Source organism: Herpailurus yagouaroundi, unplaced genomic scaffold (assembly GCF_014898765.1).
Source record: "Herpailurus yagouaroundi ecotype Mexico unplaced genomic scaffold, PumYag 198, whole genome shotgun sequence".
NCBI lineage: Eukaryota > Metazoa > Chordata > Mammalia > Carnivora > Felidae > Herpailurus > Herpailurus yagouaroundi.
The window spans coordinates 17,143,400-17,161,717 of NW_024412429.1; the positions used below are offsets into that span (position 1 = coordinate 17,143,400).

General features: G+C 45.2%; 1 long non-coding RNA gene across 1 annotated transcript; it reads right to left on the reverse strand.

The window, feature by feature from the left end:
- Positions 1–6,155: 6,155 nt before the first annotated feature.
- LOC121013123 (uncharacterized) lies at positions 6,156–9,849 on the reverse strand. The gene is made up of 2 exons (XR_005782512.1): positions 7,847–9,849; positions 6,156–6,349 (listed from the first exon to the last, which is right to left on the reverse strand). It is a non-coding gene; the product is annotated as an uncharacterized LOC121013123 (long non-coding RNA).
- Positions 9,850–18,318: the final 8,469 nt, after the last annotated feature.

The window sequence follows — 18,318 nt, forward strand, 5'->3', positions numbered from 1 at the left end:
CTCACTCTCTCTCTCTCTCTCTCTCTCTCTCTCTCTGCCACTCCCCCACTTGTGTGCTAGCGCTCTCTCTCTCTCTCTCAAAAGTAAATAAACATTTAAAATTAAAAAAAATATATATATATATATATATCCTCTTGATGAAGTTGGGGGCCCCACTTTGGTTAAGCTCTACCAGAATTGGCTGTGTAATCTGGGGAGGGTGCATGGGGCAAAAATGAAACTTTGGGGCCCTTGTTCAAAGATGAGCGATAATTTCAAGACAACATTAGCAGAGCATCAAACCCAGCATGAGGCCCTTCCGGGCATGGCGTTGTGACTGCTGAGGTCACACACCCCTGAGACCCTCCCTCAGCTCCACCCGCCCCCCTACCTCCCCAGAACTGATCTCTCTTGACCTCCAAGAAACTTCCCGAGCAATACAGCTTCTGAGTCGGGAGGAAGTGTTGACATCAGCTTCATCGTGAAACCATGTTTATTCAGGTACAACTCATCACTTGTTTCTGTCTCTGTCTTTTGATTCCAGGCATGCAGGTTCTGAGCAGAGAACCCTGACTCTGACTTCCTCCAGATGGGCACCAGGCACCAGTCCCCCGGGGACCTGGTGGATCCTCACCTTTACCAGCAAGGCCTTCCCCAGCCTCCAGCCCTCAGGGCCCCAGGGAAGGGCACGCACGCCCCCCATTTGCACATTCAATACAGAGAATGTTCTTCACATCCACCAAGATCTATTCAGGCCCCATGTGACCACATCTCCACCAGAAACACAGATTTTATAGTTTTTTTTATTTTTTTTAATGTTTATTTACTTTTGAGAGAGAAACAGAGACAGAGCGTGAGTGGAGGAGGGGCAGGGAGAGAGAGAGGGAGACGCAGACTCCAGGATCTGAGCTGTCAGCACGGAGCCTGACGCGAGACTCGAACTCACAAGTGGTGAGGAGATCATGACCTGAGCTGAAGTCGGACACCTACCCGACTGAGCCACCCAGGCGCCCCCAGATTTTGTTTTTTAATGTGAAGTCTCCTAATTCTGAAATGTTGACAACTAAACAAAAGTTTGGGAGAAGTGCAAACAGAACGAAAGACGCCTGCCGGCCTGCAAGCTGCAGCTGGCCGACTTGGTCTCGCCTGAGATTAGCTGTGCAGGACCCGCCCCGCCCTGGAGATGCTTCCCAGGTCCCGCCACCCCGAAGGTCCCTCCGTGAGGCTGCACCGGCTTCCCCCACTGCCACGCCCAGGCTGCAGGAGGTGTGGATGCTACAGGTGCGTAGCGAGCATCTTAGGACGTCCGGCTGCTCCCTCAGGCTGTGGGGTGCTGGCGGGAGAGCCAGGAGGAGAAGGTGAGGGGGTGAGGCCCGCTCGGTCCTAGCAGACCGGGGCGAAGGCGGTTCCCGCTGAAACCTGCTGGCCTGGGTAGTGGGGGGCAGTGGTGACAAGGGGTGGTGCAGGGAACAAGAGCATGGGAGAGAAGAGAGAAGAAGAGAAAACCTGGAAAGGGTGCCCTTGGGCGGGAGGTCTCAAAGGAGAGAGACCAACAGGACAAACCCACCCACTCCGGGCTTTCGCCCAAGGCTGTCCTTCGGTGTCCCGGCCACAGCAGAGAAGGGGTCGCAAGAACAGCCTTTGGGCCGCAGGTAGATGGATTGCCCGCCTGGAGAACAGTGTTCCCTTGCAGACGTTCCCTAGAGAGCAGCAGGGACAGGACTCCTGACCGAGTTGGCGTGCTAGCCGGAGGGCCCCCGGGTGTCGCCCAGGGTAAGCAGCACAGAACACTCTTCTACGCTGGCAGCCTCCAGGAGGAGCAAACACTTGTAGGAATTTGTTCATACTCTCACTGTGGGTTTCTGTTTGATGAATTCCGCGTTCCCAGGAAGTGCCGGTGGCAGTTTCAATAACACGATAGCTCTTGTTGAGGTGCAGTTGGGGTGGGATGGGGGGTGACCACTTTGCCAGGCACCTGAGTGACACCAGGAATAGGAAAAGGCAGTTGGCACCATTCTGTCCCGGGCTGTGCCTCAAGGAGCCAGCCTGAGCGTGCCAGCCCTGGGGAGCGGGGAACGGAGGGCGGGGGGCCAGGGGGACAAAGAACTGACCCTGCCCCATAGGCTGCTGGCTTTCTAACCCAGACCGTGGGGCCTAGGACATTATGACAGAGAGGTTAGAGCGATGTCCAGGTGGGCCGGGACTTGACCATGATCCTCGGAGAAGATCTGAGCTTCCAAGGAGGGTGGAAAGGACCAGAACCTTCTGTGGCCCCTTGGACCCCGGGGCTCAGATAAGTTACCAGGACTTCTTTGGACCACCTAAGGCCACTGTCAATGGACACTTAGCCAAGTTTGACCTGATCATTCTCAGTGAGCATCAGTAGATTAAAACCCTAAGCGATTTGAGGTAAGCGATTTGAGGTAAGCAGTAACCGACGTTGTACGTGTCCTTATAGTAAATTATTGATATCTTTCCCAAAAACCTGTCTGTGCCAGACAGAGTCAAGTGCAAATTTGGCAACTATGGGATTTTGCAGATTCACTCAAAGTAGCCGAGGGATATTTTCTTGCCTAAATTACCCGGTATGGTTTGAACACTGAATACATTAACCATACAGACTTTAACTTTCATTTCTCTCTAAACGGTATAGATCCATAGCAAATGTTTAAATTAGGGATGGCTTGTGTTTATAAACATCTTGTAGGAAACACGCATACACTTAAAGTATCTGTTTCAGTTTTTATCTTCCTAAAGTAATAGAATTAATCCTTACAGCATTTCACGAAATGTTTTCCACACTCCTTGCCTCTAAAGCAATGCAGAATTTCCACTAATTAACTAAGTGCTTCGAGTGCACTGTTCAGAATTGTAAAGAGCCACCTTATAATGGTGCCCATGTGCAGGTAAGAGTGTAGAGAAGGAAGAAAGGAGAGAAAAGGAAAACAGGAGAGGGGGAAGATTCAGTGTCTCAGGCAGGTGACTCCCCCGGTCAGCCAGAGCTACCTTCTGAAACAGATAGGAGTGGGCCAGGCCACCTTTCTCAAGGCCAGAGAGAAGAAGTCCATGACCCGATTCTAGCTGTGTTTGTCTCCAGGTGGACTTTTCAAGGAGATATTCTGCCACGTCGGCATGCAAGGCCAATCTTGGGCAGGTTAGCTTTGATGGGTTCGCCTGCGCATTCAGGTAATGGTGTCGAAGAGGCCCCCCGCATTGGGTCAGTGGGTGGCCCTGAGTCCTGATGGCAGTAATGATGCACCTGACAGAAGCGTGAGGGTGGTTAAGTGGAGGGAACAAAGAAGTCTTGGATGAAGCAGGTAGGGGGGAGTATCCAGTTCCAGGGGTACAGCCACAACTGAACAAGAAACTGAAGCAAGAAACTAATCTGTCTATGCTGAGCATTTGAGCAAAACATGGTGATTTTTTCCTTACACCATCAATTTTTGCTTCTACTATACAAAGGGTCATACGCTACATATTGCTAAAAATAGAACTGAAAACTGAAACTTTGTGGATTCACAAAGAACTGGTAAAAATCAAACTGCATGTGCCATGTGTATTATTTATTGCTGCACAGAAAATTACCTAAAAACTTAGCAGCTTAAAACAAATAGAGCATTTATCATCTCCCACAGATTGTGGAGGTCAGGATTTGGGGAGCAACTTGGCTGGGCTGATCTAGCTCCAGTCTTTCCCGAATTAAAGACAAGAGGTCAGTTGAGGCTGCAGTCATCTGAAAGCTTGGCCAGGAATGGAGCGTCTCCTTCCAAGAGGGTTCACTCACATCACTGCTGGGTCAGTTGCTGGCTGTTGGCAGGAGGCCTCAATTCGTGGCCACATGGGCCTCTCCAAAGGATTTGTCCAGGCCCTCACTACCGGGAGGCTGGCTTCCCCCAGAGCAAGCGATCGAATACAGCAAGGTGGAAACCAGAATGTCTTTTATAATCTAGCCCGGGAAGTTACACCTCATCACTTTTGCAATATTCTATTGCTTAACATGGGATTGCTGGCCGGGGTACCTCGCTGGCTCAGTCCATGGAGCATGCGATTCTTGATTTCGGGGTGGTGAGTTCAAGCCCCACAATGGATGTACAGTTTACTTTAAAAGCAAGCATATAAACATGGGATTGTTCCCTTATTTAGTGTGGGAGGGGACAGCACAAAGGCATAGATACCAGGAGGCAAGGACCCTTGGAGGCCATCTTGGAGGATGGCTGCCATACCATGGAAAGAATTCAATGAACACAAATACCTTCTTGAGGAAAAATGATCACTTGGAATCCTCAGAAAATTCTGTTCAGGTTTCAATTCCAACCTGCATTCAAACCAGGAACACTTGTAGCAAGAGTGACCAAACTCCACTTTCCTTTCAGCTTCCTGCCCACCCATGAGAGAAGAGGCCTGAGGCTTCGTTAATGCTCAAAGGTGAAATTTGCAGGGGAAAAAGGCAGGAACACCATCCTTCTCTTTCCTTTCAATGTGCTGGAACGTCTATCACCACATGCTTGAAAAGTACCACCAGGATAAAAGGCTGCTCTTAATCAATAAATCAAAGCTAAGAAATAATTGAAATCTATTGAAACTCAGCTGTAATATAAAAACCAAAGGAGCAATTTGCTAACATAACACAGACGAGAAGCGATAGCATCAAATCAGAGAAATGAAAGCAGATGGGGGAATGAAGAAAAAAATGTTCTGATGTTAACAAAGTCACTTTCACTCAGTATGATTGGGAATTCTAAGCCATGGTGGCCAAAGTGAGAAGGGGTAACATTATCATATTCTGTTAAGTAGCAGTGCATTTGAGGAAATTTTCAATTAATTACAACTCACATCTACAACTCCACAATTCTGTGCAATGCACTGGTGCTCATTATCTACAGACGGGATCTAAAGACAAAGAAAACATGGCCCCAGTGTTCAGGGAGTTTATACTGCATGGAGAAAGATACACACACACACAAATAAGTGAAACATGAGTGCCCAAAGGGAAGTATAGGCAAGGAATTATTATGGGAGTGTTGAATGAAGATGACCCAAGAAAGGCTTCCCAAAAGAGGTAGCAAATGAGTGGGACATTGCAGGACACATGGGATGTAGATACGAAGGACCAAGGGGGAGAGGGAATGGGAAATAGAGTGATTCTGATGGAAGAGCCTGAACAATGAAACAGGTTGGAAAAGGCAGGACTGGTTTGGAGAAACGATCTAGCTTGTCACTAGAGTAAAAGGTTGGAAGTAGTCAGGGTAGAGGGTTGTCCTTGATGGGAGAAGAGAGTGAGCAGGTACACTGGGATTAGACGTTGAAGGGACATTAATGCCATGAATGCCACTTATTCAAAAGCAATGGAAACCAGATTGACGATATTCAAATCCCAGCTCTGTCACTTACAAGTTGTGTGAACTTGAACGAGTTACTTAAACTCTCTGTACCTCAGTCTCTTCACCTGCAAAGGGGGATAATAACAGTACCTACCTCATAGGTTATGAGGTTCGGTGACTTCATATATGTAAAGCCCTACAGCAGAGCCTGGAACAATGGTCATCATCCTCACTATCATTTGTTCAGGGAACGACAGCAGCTCTGTGAATGGAAAGTAGGGACAGATTTGTGCAATGTTGCAACAGTAGAATGGAAAAGACTGATGATCTATCGGATGCGAAATTATGAAGTGAGGGGAGTCCAAGTACGTGGTTAAATTTACATTCCCAGGTGAACTAAGAGGATGGAGCTTGTACCGGTCATGCATGATAAACACAGTTGAGCTGAAGAAACAAATTAAAGCCTCCGAATCCTAGGCTTAATACAGTCATGAGTTCTGTCTCACCTGGGAGACATCCCCTACCCTGGTTGATGGGAGGTTTTGTTCCAATCAGTCTTCCAGGGACCTGATGGGACCCGCACCATCCTAGAGGTCTGCCTCTGAAATAGTAGCCTCCTTGGTCACTGTGACAGGGGATAAGATTGGTGTCGCCCACAGACCAGAACTACCGCGTGGCGCCATCTAACTACGGGTCCACAGGGCTTTCAGGGGAAATTATATGGATATTCAGTGAGCAGTCAATGCCTTTGCCACAGAACAAACGAACATGGGTTTGAACAAGGAAATAATAAACTTGATTTTGGATGTTCTATTAGTCTACTAGGGCTGCTGTAAGAAAATGCCAAAGACTGGATGGTTTAAACAATTGAAATTTATTTTCTCACTGTTGTAGAGGCTCGAAGCCAAAGGTCAAGGTGCTGGTGGCTCTGTTTTCCCCTGAGACCTCTCTCCTCAGCTTACAAATGGCCTTCTTCTTTCCGTGTCCTCGCTTGGTCTTTCCTCCGTGCCCATCCCTGGTGTCTCTGTGTGTGTCCAAGTTTTCTCTTCCTACAAGAACACCAGTCAGGTTGGATTAAAACTCACCCACCAGCTTCATTTTCACCTAATCAGCTTTTTAAAGGCTCTATCTCCAAACACAGTCATAGTCTGAGGCATAGGGTGTTCGAGCTTCAATATATGAATGGTCAGGGTGGGAGGCACAATTCAGCCCATAACACAGGCGCTGAGTTTGACCTAACTGAAGCAATCATCTAACGTTTGTTGTAAGAATAAACATTTTTGTTAGGTGTTGAGAAGTTTTGCCCTGAGCCAAATGAGTCCATTCAACCCAAGGAGCAGTGATCATAAATGTTATTTCTGTTCAGTTTTTGACAGAGGCAACAAGTTACGTACCCTAACCATGAAACAAAAGGGAAAATGCCTGTTAGGTAAAGAAAGAAAAATCTGACCTCTGGAATATGCAAATGTTAATGAAGAATGGAACTCATTCACAGCTGGGAAATAAGTAATGGATTTAACCTGGCATTCATTAAAGAAATTGAGGCCACACTGACGATTCTAATGAAAAGAAAATTAATCTCCATGTCATACAGTAAACACTGATGGAAGGCAACGCGTCCATGCTTATTCCCTTACGGCTTTCATTAACCCACGATTGGACTCTCTATCAGGGATTTGCAGTGTCTCAGTCTACAAGCTGCCAACATTTGAAAGCACAGTTTAAAATTCAATCATGCAAAGTAAGCAAAAAAACAGACAGCTGACGGAATGTCTCTCCCTTCCTTCCCGTGTTTCAGAATCACAGAAAAATAGCCAGTAAACTAGAATGACCAGAAAAGGTGCCTTGTGAACCTTCAGTCGAAACTCCAGGTGGGTAAGATGTTCCCTCACCATCCTACTTTATGAAAACCAGGCAAATGCACTGGATATGTTGTGAGCTACAATTCTAAAACACAGTCTAAGGCCAGGGTGGTTCTTTTGCAGATCTTGTTCCATGACTGGCTCTTAAAGACGCTGCAAAATCTCCTCCAACAGCCTCTGTCTCTGCCCCTACATTTCAGCCCTGCGTTCTCTGACCTTGTACTTGGTCCACATATATAGGTTGCCCCCTGCATTTTAGGGGAATATACCTTCCACATTTTATGTCTCTCAGTGCCTCCACTCAAGACTGAACATAGCTGGCCCACAGGAAATCCATATTACTGCAACATTAGGCGATAGTTTACATGTTATACTGTGCTTTCCAATAGTCACTCAGTTAAATTACCCCCGACCCCAGAAGTTTAACCAATATCATCTTTTTTTCCCCTAACCAGCAAGTGGGACAGGAAATCAAAGCTGGGCTAAGAGCCAGGAAGGGCCTGCTGGACACTGGCTCCTTGGGTGTGCCTTCCTGTGGTATTTGTGGAGAAATGTTCTGTGTTGTAGGTCCAACATCACCCCCAGATCTCCAGGCACCACTAAATCCACACAGTCACGCTGTAGCACGTCGTCAACGCTTGCTTATGGGGGACGAAGAGCAGTACTGAATGTCCAAGAACGCACCTCCCAGCAGGTTACAGGTGAAGAAGTCATGGCGGAAAGGAGAGGGAATCACGTCACTACTGCTGGTAGACTTGGAGAACAAGCAAGAGCCAATTTTGGTAATTGTTATAAGCCCTCAGATCCCACCTAGACACCTGCTTTTCTGTTGGTTGAGAATCAGCAGACCATGTGACTTCTCCTGTCCCCCTTGGTCTCTGGGCAGTCAGTGATGTTCCCCCAGAGGATTGGCAGAAGAGACTGAAAGGAGAGAGACAGTCAGGAGGCCATTTGTGGCTGTAACCCAGGCCAGAGGAGACGAACAAAAGAAGTCACTTCAGAGAAGAGAAAAAAGACGGCAGACCAGGGAAGAGAAAAGAGAGGGCAGAGCTGCAGATAGGAAGGGGTGGACTTGGAACTTCACAGCTGATCGACTGTGGGAAGGGAGTGAAGGACAGAGGAAAGAAAAGCATCAGAGATGACTCCCTCCCAGCCCTGGCCCTATGCATTCCAGTCATATAGACTAACCAGGCAAGAGGGCGAGATTTCAGTGTTGATTTCTGTCGCGGATTATATTGCAAGTTATGTTGCAAGTTCCTATGGGAAGATTCTTAAAGGTAATAAAGTAAATGGACCCTCGGTTCAGAAGGGAAGCTGACATGGTAATTTCGAGATGGGAATCATACAGACATCCAGGCTGTGGATAGGATCTCAGAGAGAATATGTGCCGTGCGAGGAACCACCATGCAATGGCGTTCAGAAGTGAGGTGTGTTGATAGATCTTCAGCTGGAACTTTGTGTTGTTGTTTTTTTTCAGCTCTGGGCAAATATATTAAGAAGACTTTACTGTACTAAGATTACTACTAAGAAGAAACAAAATTCAAGGCTGAAGTCGATGTCTAAATATTTTCATTCTCCATCTTTCTGACCAAAACACTGTCCCAAGGAATAACCTGTGTGGTGTTACTGCTTCACCATTTGTATGGGACATCTCTTATTTACGACTTTGGCCCCCCTCAACTTCACTTATCTTTTGTTTCAGCCTTCACTGGGTACTCACCAACAGCTCCTGTCATCCCCACTTACACCTCAAGGCTCTTCACTGCCCGCACCAGCGCCTCTCTGTGGACACAGAGTGGGATGCCTCGGGAACCCATTTGGTACCCACAAATCTCCATCCTGGAAGATGTGACAGTTAACATCTTACAGGCAAACCTATGGCCTCCAGGGAACAGAACTTGGCAGGCAATCCTTCCACTTTCTTCCCCTGATGACCAGTCTTCAGATTCATTGCAAATGGCTCCTCAGGGGGTCCGGCATGATCCTGCCACCAGGAATCAGTGCTTGCAGATAAGTGCTGCAGGCAACTCACTTACACAACATTCCTTCTTTCCTGGAGCTCACACTCCCCAGCAAAATCTTCAAGAAGCCTGCCTTCTGCAGAACCCAGGCTAAGACACAATGGAAACAAACAAGTAAAGAAAGAAAGCCGTCAGCCTGCTTTTAAATATTCAACTATGTGAGGAAAAGAGGAGAAAACATACTTTTGGGAATCCATAGTACTAACTCATACTAAGCAGATCAAATCATTTCCAGCAGAGTAACAAACAGAGATACGCAAACATTTATTTCATGTTCTAAAATTCGTGATTTCAGAATGTACATATTGCCCAATGACCCCCTTTATAAAATATTAAGATCTCTTTAATCGTTTTCAGGGATTTGCTCATCTAATATTCCGGTCACTGTTCAATGATACAGTAAATATACCCTCCTTTCCCTTCCCTTGCTGTCATGTTTACAATAATTATCTATGCTCTATTTTTCTTTCTCTGTTAATTTCCTCTTTCCTCTGACTGGTCAGACTGAGAGCCAACAGCTTGCGCCAAGTCCCTGGAAATAGGATCCAGGTAATCATTTACTTTGAGGGCCCTGGCCAAAAGCCCACCCGTCAAGCTCCAGCCCCTGGCCCTTTGGGAAAGAAACAGATGAGTTAGAAACCCAGGAACCAAGAGGAGCAATCATCAACCAGCCCTGGGCTAGGCCCTGACCTGTCCAAGAAAGTAGAAAAAGGACTTCTGAGCGGAGGGAGGCACATCAGGACCCCTTGGTGACAGAAAGTTCACATTCGTTCATTCTACAGATGTTATCGCAAACTCACTATGTCCTAGGATATGTCCTTTCAGCTTGGTAAGGGCAACAATCGTTGACGGGCAACCTCATGTGTTTGTGGGTTTTATCATCTAGTGAGGCCACAAGATGTTGCTTTCCATGGCCAGGAATTCCAAGAAGATATAAGACCCATAAGATGATTATTCCCAGGGTTGTTGTAGACTCCAGCTTCTTGCACTCTGCCCTTCAGACTCGCCCTCCACCTGTTGGCCACATCAGTCAACCTGGCCTGAGGCTACTCAGCTCACTCACACAGAGGCGGGAGTCAGCCCAGAGTGATGTCCTGATGCATGTCCTGATGCATTGTGGGGATCCCTTGGTGAGACCGCACCTGGTCTCCTCTCTCGAAGGTATTGTCTGGGGATGAGAGCCTCTGTAATCCACTGCGGAGATCTAGGGTCCCACCCTGGGAAACTACCAATTTCCATGTGTTCTTTTCCACCAGCCTGTCATTGTCCTGTCCCCTGGAATCAGTGACTTTCAGACTTTTCTTATCTTGACCCACAGAAAGAAAAATATTTTACATAGTGTTAAGGAAACTTTTTATCAATCTAATTATGAACACATTTCAGAGTTATGTTTACAATCTTGCTGTTCAAAAAACAAAAGGTCTGTAGTAAACCATTCAAAGATTTATTTGTGGTGGAGCCGTTTTATGGAAAAACAAAGTAGCTATTGTTACACTAACAAGTAAAAAAAAAAAAAAGAAAGAAAAAAAAATACAGGAAAACCTTGATTTGCAAGCATAATTTGTTCCAGAAACATGCTTGTAATCCAAAGCACTTGTATATCAAAGTGAATTTCAAGATCCATTGGCTCAGTTGTTGTCATGTGACATTTGACATCATGTACTCCTTGTATTGCAAGACATGGCTCGTTTATCAAGTTAAAATTTATTAGAAATGTTTGTTAATCTAGCAGAACACTTGCAGAACAAGTTACTCACAGTCCAGGGTTTTACTATATTTGGATAAAGGTCACTAGATTCTTAACTGATACTGACAGTCAGTTGGGTGAGTAGGTAACCCATTTCCTTGAGCAAGACTTAATCCCATTAACTTCAGAAACTCTTCAGTGCTTTAGCAGGAATGTTAGTTTCTTCCCAGAAAGAAGATTCCATCACTCAGGGCTCGGGACAATTTTCTCTTTACAGTTATAACCCAGAAAACACTTGGCATGTATCATTGGAACAGAAGTCTGCAGATAACAATTCTTGCCCTTACCGAGCTGAAAAAATTTGAGTGTTCCTCTTATGTTCTATTTCCTCACAAAAATTTTTTCTTACTTTACAACACACTGGTGGTTCCCAATCTGCAGTATGAAAAATGTTGCTGGGGACTATTCTGCTTGTGTGCCAAAGGGAAAAAAAATGCCAGAGCCTGGCTTTACGATGTTGTGATTTACTTACAAGAATGATAGCGTTTGAAATTGTCGTTGTTCTCATATCACATAAAGGGTTAGTATCCAAAATCTATAAACAACTTATCAAACTCAACACCCAAAAAACAAATAATCCAGTGAAGAAATGGGCAAAAGACATGAATAGACACTTCCAAAGAAGACATCCAGATGGCTAAGAGACACATGAAAAGATGCTCAACATCACTCATCATCAGGGAAATACAAATCAAAACCACCACGAGATACTACCTCGCACCAGTCAGAATGGCTAAAATTAATAATCCAGGCAACAACAGATGTTGGCGAGGGTGTGGAGAAAGAGGATCTCTTTTGCACTGCTGGTGGGAACGCAAACTGGTACAGCCACTCTGGAAAAGAGTATGGAGATTCCTCAAAGAATTAAAAATAGAACTACCCTACAACCCAGCAATTGCACTACTAGGAATTTATCCAAGGGATACAGGTGTGCTGTTTCGAAGGGGCGCATGCACCCCCATGTTTATAGCAGCACTATCGACAATAGCCAAAGTATGGAAAGAGCCCAAATGTCCATTGACAGATGAATGGATAAAGAACATATGGTGTATATATATACAATAGAGTATTTCTTGGCAATCAAAAAGAATGAAATCTTGCCATTTGCAACAACGTGGATAAAACTAGAGGGTATTATGCTAAGCCAAATTAGTCAGAGAAAGACAAATATCATATGACTTCACTCATATGTGGAATTTAAGATACAAAACAGATGAACATAAGGGAAGGGAAGCAAAAAATAAAAATAAAAACAGGGAGGGGGACAAAACAGAAGAGACTCTTAAAATTAAAGAACAAACTGAGGGTTGCTGGAGGGGTTGTGGGTGGGGGGGATGGGCTAAATGGGGAAGGGGCGTTGAGGGAGACACTTGTTGGGATGAGCACTGGGTGTTATACACAGGGGATGAATCACTGGAATCTACTCCTGAAATCATTATTGCACTAGCTTGGATGCTAACTTGGATGTAAATTAAAAAATAAAAAAAACTTTTAATTTTTAAAAATTCTTTTAAATTAAAAAAAAAAGAAATTGTCGTTGTCCTGTGGAAGCCTTCACTTGAATATTTTATGTTTCCTATTACTTGTCAAGGTCAAAATGACTCTCAGGAAACATCTGAAATTATATAATAGAAACCAATATTAAAGGATAAGAGGAGCACCTGGGTGGCTCAGTCGGTTGAGCATCCACTCTTGGTTTTGGCTCAGGTCACAATCTCACAGTTTGTGAGATCGAGCCCCACATCAGGCTCTGTGCTGAAGATTCTCTCTCTCTTCCCCCTCTCTCTCTGCCCCTCCCCTGCTTGCACTCTCTTTCTCTCTCAAAATAAATAAACTTTAAATAAATAAATATAAAGATTAAAAGGTTCATAGCAGACTTACTTACAATAGCTGAAAACCAGAAATAGCCCAAATGTCCATCACCAGTAGAATGGCTGCTATAGGCTGCCGAATCGTGGTAAACAAAGGAATACTCCTTACTCCATTAAAATACTCCATTAAAAACAAAACAAAACAAAAAACAAACAAACTCCTGGCACACACAGCCAGAATAACTCTCATAATCATTATGAAAACAAATTAAGCCAGACACAAATGAGAACCCCCTGTACAATTCTATTCATGTGAAGTTACAATGTAGGCAAAAACAAATCAGTGGTGACGGAAATGGCAACCTCTGCAGGGAAGGGGTGTTGGCTTGGAAGGGGCATGACGAACCCTTCCAAGCGCTGGACACATCGATCCTAATCTGGGTAGTGGCTACATGGAGATAAACACGTGTAAAATGTTGTACTTCTGTATATTAAATGCCCCCAAATTAAAAAACACAAAGAATATGCTCTAACGAAATTCGCCTTAAAGGCAACTTTTTAGGAGCGAGAAGATGATCAATTTCTAAGTTTCATTAACAGCGTCTCACACTGCGTGATGGCACGTGCCTTTGCACCACGCCTTGCCTGTGGTGCCATCACATAAATATGCGTGGGCTTTTATTGCCCTGTCCCATCCTCACCAAAACTCTGGGCAGTGCAAAGGGTTGGGCATTATCCTTCTGCCTTTATAAACAAATTAAGGCTTACAAAGATGGAGAGACTCATTCAAAATGGCACAATTCACTCATGACCAGCCAGAACTAGTCCTTAGTCACCTGAATCCAAATGATTGGTGCGTAGCAGTTATCTGGTAGCTATGGCGAACATGAATAAAAACAAAACAAAAAAAACCCCTCATTTTAAGTGGAGTGGGCAAGCCCTGAAGGCGGAACTTTCCAGCACTGCCACTTGCCCAGACCCCAGCAGAAGAAGCCTACCTTGCATTTTCCAGCTGGAAGAAAGAAGAGTTTCTCCTGACCCAACAACAACCCAGCCAATGAGAAGTCGCCACAACCCCCAAGCTCCTGCTCTCCTCCAATGGACTTTCCTTCCAAATGGCCCCTCCCGACTATCTCCTTTCCTCTAGAAAAGCAAGCCCCTCTCCTTTGTTCTCCAGACTTGCCTGTGGGTTACCATAGGTTGCTTGTCCCGCTTTGCAATTCCTCTGTTAATCCTGAATAAATGCATTTTGCTGGCAAACCAACTGGGTGTTTTATTTTTAAGGTTGTCACTGTACCGAAAGCTACCACAACTTACACATCTATTACATGCAACTAACATGTTTTCATTGTCATTGTTGGTTTACGCCTCTCAACAAACTTATGGGCATATTTATCACTGCTTTACAGTGGATGTAACAGATGGACAGAGACTGGGTAACCTGCCCAAGGTCACACAGCAGGTAAATGGGAGGCCTGGGATGATTCAAATCCAGGTCTGCCTGACTTCAAAGTCTGAGTTTAAATAGCAATGCTCCTGCCTCTGTTAGGACACTCCTGCTTCCTCTACCAGGTTTTAAGAGGAAGCAATTTTCCTTAAAGGCATGCAGCTGTGTCCCATCTCAAACCTGTGGAGCCCCAGTTCTCCTCCAGCCCGTGTGTATAACTATCACCTAGTAGATCTCTGGTGTTTGGATCCCAAGAAAAGAAATCCCTCTTGATGCAGCATGAAAATGTCGACAGGGTTGGAAGGAGCAGAGAATTTAAGAAGGCAGCACTCTTGGGGGCGCCTGGATGATTCATTCGGTTACGCATCCAGCTCTTGATTTCAGCTCAGGTCATGATCTCACAGTTCATGGGCTCAAGCCCCGTGTCAGGCTCTACACTGACAGCATAGAGTGTGCATGGGATTCTTTCTCTCCCTTTCTCTCTACCCTTCCCCTGCTTGCTCCCTCTCTCTCTCTCAAACATAAATGAACATTAAAAAAACAAAAAAAACGAAAGCAACGCTCTTGTCAACATTTAAGTAAACCTGTTTATTTGTACAAAATTAGAGAAAAATTATTCCATGTTCCCATACAGGTAGTAGCAACTAAATTGTTAAATGCAAATTTCACCTCCATAAAAGACTATTTATGTGTTAAAAATGGAGCCTACACTTCAGGTGGTTTGAGGTGAGACTTTTCCATGTGCTGCTCAAATATCATTCACCTGGCTCCTATAGTTCACCCAAATCATGGCAGAAGCCTCCCCTCAGCTGTCTGTGATTTGTCGGTGAGAAACAGAGAAGCTCTTGACCTTCAGGAGCTGGCCTGACACGCACAGCTAGACCCCGATGTTCTTCGGTTGAACATAAGCAATTCCACAGAACATCAATACCAGACAAAGCCATTGTGCGACCAAGATAGATCAAGTCGAAACCTAAAACACCTCATAGTCCTCTGAACAGAGACAAAAATAAGAACATTGCTTAAACAAAAATGACCCCCATCTTCCTGTCCCTGGTAATATGAATGACTGCCATTTCCTTACCAGTCACACCTCCAGCCTCCTCTGTTCTTTTTGCCTTCTCCATAAGAATTACTAGGATACCCAACCACAGGGGCACCTGGATGGCCCAGTCGGTTGAGCATCTGACTTCAGCTTAGGTCATGATCTCATGGTTCTTGAGTTTGAGCCCCACATCGGGCCGTTGTCAGCACAGAGCCTGCTTCAGAAACTCTGTCCCCCTCTCTCCCTGCCCCTCCCTCTCTCTCTCTCTCTCAAAAATAAAAATTTAAATTAAAAAAAAAACCAGAATTTTCCCCATTTAGTGACAACATCCAATGCAGAGCAAAGCTACTCTTCGTCAAACCCTCCCAAAAAGCACTGAACGCAAGACCAAATGCTATCCTTCCTTTCTCACGCTCTCTTACTGAGACACCTCAAGATTTCCATGGCATGTGTCCTCCCCACCAATGAGTAACAAACCCAACCTGTTCAACCACAGGTGAGTTCCTGGGGGTCTTTGGCTAAAGAGCGGCATCATCGCCTACCTGCCTTCCCATTCCAACATCATTGCAAAGAATAATAAATTTAGAAAACAAGATGAAACATTTTTCAGTATACATTAATTAACCTTCTTTAGAGACTGAGACTTCTATGTAACTACAGTATAAACCAATGTCAAAGCATGTCAACGAGCCAGCAAGTGCTCTTATCTATTAACAAGAACCTTAAGGAGCCACCTATTTAAGCAGGTCCCACTTCTGCCTTTTATGTTATGTAAAGCTCAACATAAGATGAAGGGAAAAGAAGGATGAGAAAGAGTGTTCATATCTGGAGGTCAGACCTCAAGGAGGGGCATGCCCAAAGACTAACCCAAGAAATAGAAGGAGGTAAATTGTAGGTCCCCCACTATCCCAGGCATGAACGCAGCAGTGAGCCAGGTGGACAAGGTTTCTGCTCACTGGAGGCTGACATTCTCATGAAGGGACAGATAATCAAGAGGCAAACAAATAAACAGGATAATTTCAGAAAATGAAAGGCAAATGAGATTAGGGGATAATAAGAGAGAGGCTCCCTTACGTGGGGTGGGCTCATAAAGGATCGGTTCTAAATAGCTAGAGAGTTCTTAAAAGATGATGAACTGTATCTTTTCCTTATGATGCATAGATGCTGGACTTCTGCACCAGACTTCTGGAAATTTCTATGAGGAATTCTAGGTAACATAACAACACTTTTAAAAGTGTTTTTAGGGGCGCCTGGGTGACTCCGTCGGTTGAGCGTCCGACTTCAGCTCAGGTCACGACCTCATGGTCTGTGAGTTCGAGCCCCGCGTCAGGCTCTGGGCTGATGGCTCACAGCCTGGAGCCTGCTTCCGATTCTATGTCTCCCTCTCTCTCTGCCCCTCCCCCGTTCATGCTCTGTCTCTGTCTCAAAAATAAATAAACATTTAAAAAAAAGTGTTTTTAAAGTGATAAAGTCATCTTATCTTACCACATGAGGAGTTGGAGCTGGTTGCCAAGTGGGAGCTCAGCGGGTGACCAACCAGGGACCCAGTCTGACTGAGCACAGTTTTAAATGCGTGTTATTCATCCCTCATCTCTCCTCAGAATGACTATGGATGATGGCACTGAAGCACACTAATATTCAACTTCCAGATAACACTTTATCGTACTATAAGATTGCTCACCCTGTGGGAAAAAACCAACACTTAGGAACACAATTGATTTGGTCATGATCATCTGGGTCATATTTTTCCACAAATTTGCTCAGAATCACTTCGTCTAGTTCCTCAGAATTCCAGGGTGGAAGGTCGGTGTGACCGGGGAGACAAAGTTGCCATAGCAAGAACAGTGACTACTTGTGTGTGTTTAAAGTCTATGCCCTACCAGGCAATTCCCTCGTGCTTAACGTGTAAACTCTTCACAAAAAGAGGGCTGTTCGGCTTCCAAATACCAAGAGTGAAGTCTGAACTGGGGCAAGCAGGGTCCAGAGGAAACCACCACTGAGAAGCAGTGATGGGGTCAGAAGAATCCATCACCGAGATGCCTCACAATGTCTCTGACCTTGGTAACTTCTTTGTAACTTCTTTCCCATGCAGAGTTCTTTTCTCAGCAGTGGCCACTGCAGCCCGAAGCAGCCTACAATCAATTACATTGATAACATCATCATTCGCAGTAAGCAGGGGAAGGTAGACTTCTGCAGTCCCCCTAACTCCAGAGCATTATCCACAGGCTGCACACCACTTCTTCCAGCCAGCTATGGACAAGCTGAAAGCTTCCAGTGTCTCCCCGTTGACCAAAATGGAATTCAAAAACCTCCAGATCTTGGATTGGAACGTCATTCCAAATAACTTTCTCCCAGTCCATATCAGGCCTCCTTTGGCCCAGGCTTTCTTCTCTTGTTGAGCCCTGCGCTATCTCATCCTGTGCCTTGGTCCTTGATGTTCTCCCCGCCAAAGACGTCCCGCCAGGTTGACGTGGCCAAATCCCACTTGCAATTCTTCAAGACCTAGTTCTCAGGCCTCCTTCTCCCCAAGCCTTCCCCATACTGCCCCAGCTGAGACGGACCCCTTTCTCTGAGTCCCATGGCACTGGCTCTGAACCTCCGTCTCCTACTTCTCACCACCTGCCTCTGTTAGGTAATTTAACTCCCCTACTGGACCCAGCTTCTCCAAGTCTAATTCCTATATGCTTCATCCAGAGGAAACAGTGCAGTTAGTTCCTAGGCACGGAGGAGTATTTAATAAATACTGACTAAATGGGAGACTGTAAAGTCATTGCATATGATAAGACACATGACACTGAAATGATGTGTCTGTGTTCTCTCTTTACTGTTTCTTCCTTTCTTTGTTTGTTTTGCTTCTTTATTTGTGGTTGCCTTCCTTCTAAACTAAAGAAGCCTCTGTTCCCAGAGCTTCACCTTTAAAGTCCACCTGTTCCAAGAAATCTGTTTCCTTTTCTCCCTGCCTTAGTTCCATATAAAATAGCAATCTTTGACTAGAACGGATAAAAATACAAGGAATGCAAGGGCCACAATTCAGGAAGGAGATGTGATTGTACTAGGGTATGTCAAGATGCCATGAACTTCACTA